Here is a 2,500-nt window from a genome sequence, read left to right on the forward strand (position 1 = left end):
CACCAGATCATGCACCACTACCCATAATAGCTCATCGAGCTTAGCGTGAATCCTTCGGGTTTCCCTAAGAAGTTCGATTGGTCTTGCAGAGTTTAAAGACAACGAAGCTTAGTTTCAAGCAATGGTTAATATACGCGTATTCAAAACCCTTAGCTGTTACAACTTTTTACTAGAAACCATCACGACGAAGTCTTTGGGTCCGTAGACCCGTGATGTACTGCTCCAGGAACGTTTTGATAGGGTGGAAGCTCAAAATCATAGGTTAAAATCATCGGCAGAGCCCACCAGACACCACTTTTGCTTCATTAGTTCGGACTATAGGCATACGACGATTTTTATCGCGGAGGGACGTATGACCCAAACGGGGGCTTAATGACCCACTGCCACTGCAAACCATGCTCCTACGACTAAATAGAGGTAAAACTACGATTTGGTGCAATCTTCATGTTTGACCTCGTAGCAAGGTACCCTCCCTATAGTAGGCAATGAACAAATGATCATAATCCCAGGAGGGCAAAAAATGGGAACCCGAAAGGAAAGCGCTGTTGGCGCGCCTAAGCTACTGGCCCGTAGAGTAAAATGGTACCCCAACAAAGTTGTCGATTGACATTCTGATTGCACTTTTCATCATCTAGGTGCGTTCCTTACACGTTTTGAGGTGTTTTAGCGAAAAACATGTTTTGAGCCACACGAGCTCTCCGGCCCGTTCGGTGCACATTTTTGAAAAAAGCTAGGAGCTGCCCCTAGGTTCGGGGTGTCACAAAATATTGAAAAGTGGTCAAAAACCGCTATCCAGAATCGGATGTAGAATCATTAGACGAACTTAAAATTGTTCTACGACCAATGTCTGCGACGTTTAGTATTCAAGATATGGCCCGCCCTAGGTCTGACCTGGCATTTTCGTGAAAATTTAAAGCATGGCCATAGGGACGGGTAAAATAGCTATTTTGAAGCAAAAACCACCTCACTTTAAATGGCCATAACTTTTGAAAACAAGAGCTAGGGTGCGTTCCTTACACGTTTTGAGGTGTTTTAGCGAAAAACATGTTTTGAGCCACACGAGCTCTCCGGCCCGTTCGGTGCACATTTTTGAAAAAAGCTAGGAGCTGCCCCTAGGTTCGGGGTGTCACAAAATATTGAAAAGTGGTCAAAAACCGCTATCCAGAATCGGATGTAGAATCATTAGACGAACTTAAAATTGTTCTACAACCCCCAGTCCGACGCCTCGTATTCGAGATATAGCACTTTGTAGGTCTGACCGAGCAATTTTGTACTGAAATGTATGGCGGACATGTTATTCATTAAACAACATTAACTTGCATCGTGCCCTACTTCATCGGCACAGCTACTATCGACTATCTATTGTTGAAATGGATTGAGTTTGACCATTTTAGCTCTTTTCTTATGCCGTGCACCAACAGTGTGTACCGATCAGGGAAAGTACACTACTTACGCGTTCATGGATGTATATGTTGGTACAAGTTGCCGGTCGGAATAGCAGTGCACCAAAACTGTGTACCGATCAGGAAAGTACAAGACGGAGGGCGCAGCCCGAGCGTACGCGTTCATAGATGTCCATGTTGGTACAACCTACATGTACGTACCTTGTTTTTGTATCAAAAGTTCCAATAAAGTGTTTGTATGCTTAAAATGCTTATCTCAACCGGTCACCTTTTGGCCTGCCCTTTTATAGACAGAAACCTAGAACGATACTCGCGATGTTTGTGTTTTTCCATTCGCCCGGGACGACGAAATGAGCTCTGTGCACATCGTGCAGAAAACTGTCTCCTCCTCGTATGTTTTTGTCCCTCCACGCATATAATCACCCACATTTGTGTTCAACACGGACGGCGCAGCCCGAGCGAACGCGTTAATGTTTATGTTTGTGCACACTAAAGTTACAATCCTAGGATTTGGTTATTGCGTCGCAGTGCCCGACCGTCGCGGACACCATTCTTGGACAAAAGTCCAAGTACGTAGAGTACATTCCCTAGGTATGTGCCCGTTCGTGACTTTCGTTGCGTGCTTACAGACACGCTTGGGTATGTTTACCATACAAGGTTTACTAGGAAAACCTGGGAAGGACGCTTGCCCTCCCGTCGCGGACACCATTCTTGGAAAGAAGTCCTGGTACTTAGCGTTCTTTAATGTACTTGATCAGTTTGTATTGCAATTGCTTTGTGCCATTGACTTTTGCTAATGCTCACTAAGGGGTGTTCGTTTGCGATGTGTATGATAAGCAACTGTCTATTCTAACCAGCAGTTAATCAACACTTTTCACCCAAATCATAGGAACGTAGAGTACTTTCCCTGATCGGTACACAATTTTGGTGCACCTCTAACTTCGCCAGCACTTTATCGTTACGTTTTGTGCACAACCTTGGGACATGGTGTAAGTTTCATCATTGTTATGTTTGATTCGGTTTATTATGATTGAAAAATACGCTACGTCCCAGAAATCTGAACTCGAATACTTTTGCCACGTTGCGCAAAAGCTACT

This window comes from Anopheles arabiensis (assembly GCF_016920715.1).
Source record: "Anopheles arabiensis isolate DONGOLA chromosome X unlocalized genomic scaffold, AaraD3 X_pericentromeric_contig0003, whole genome shotgun sequence".
In the NCBI taxonomy this organism is placed as follows: Eukaryota; Metazoa; Arthropoda; class Insecta; order Diptera; family Culicidae; genus Anopheles; species Anopheles arabiensis.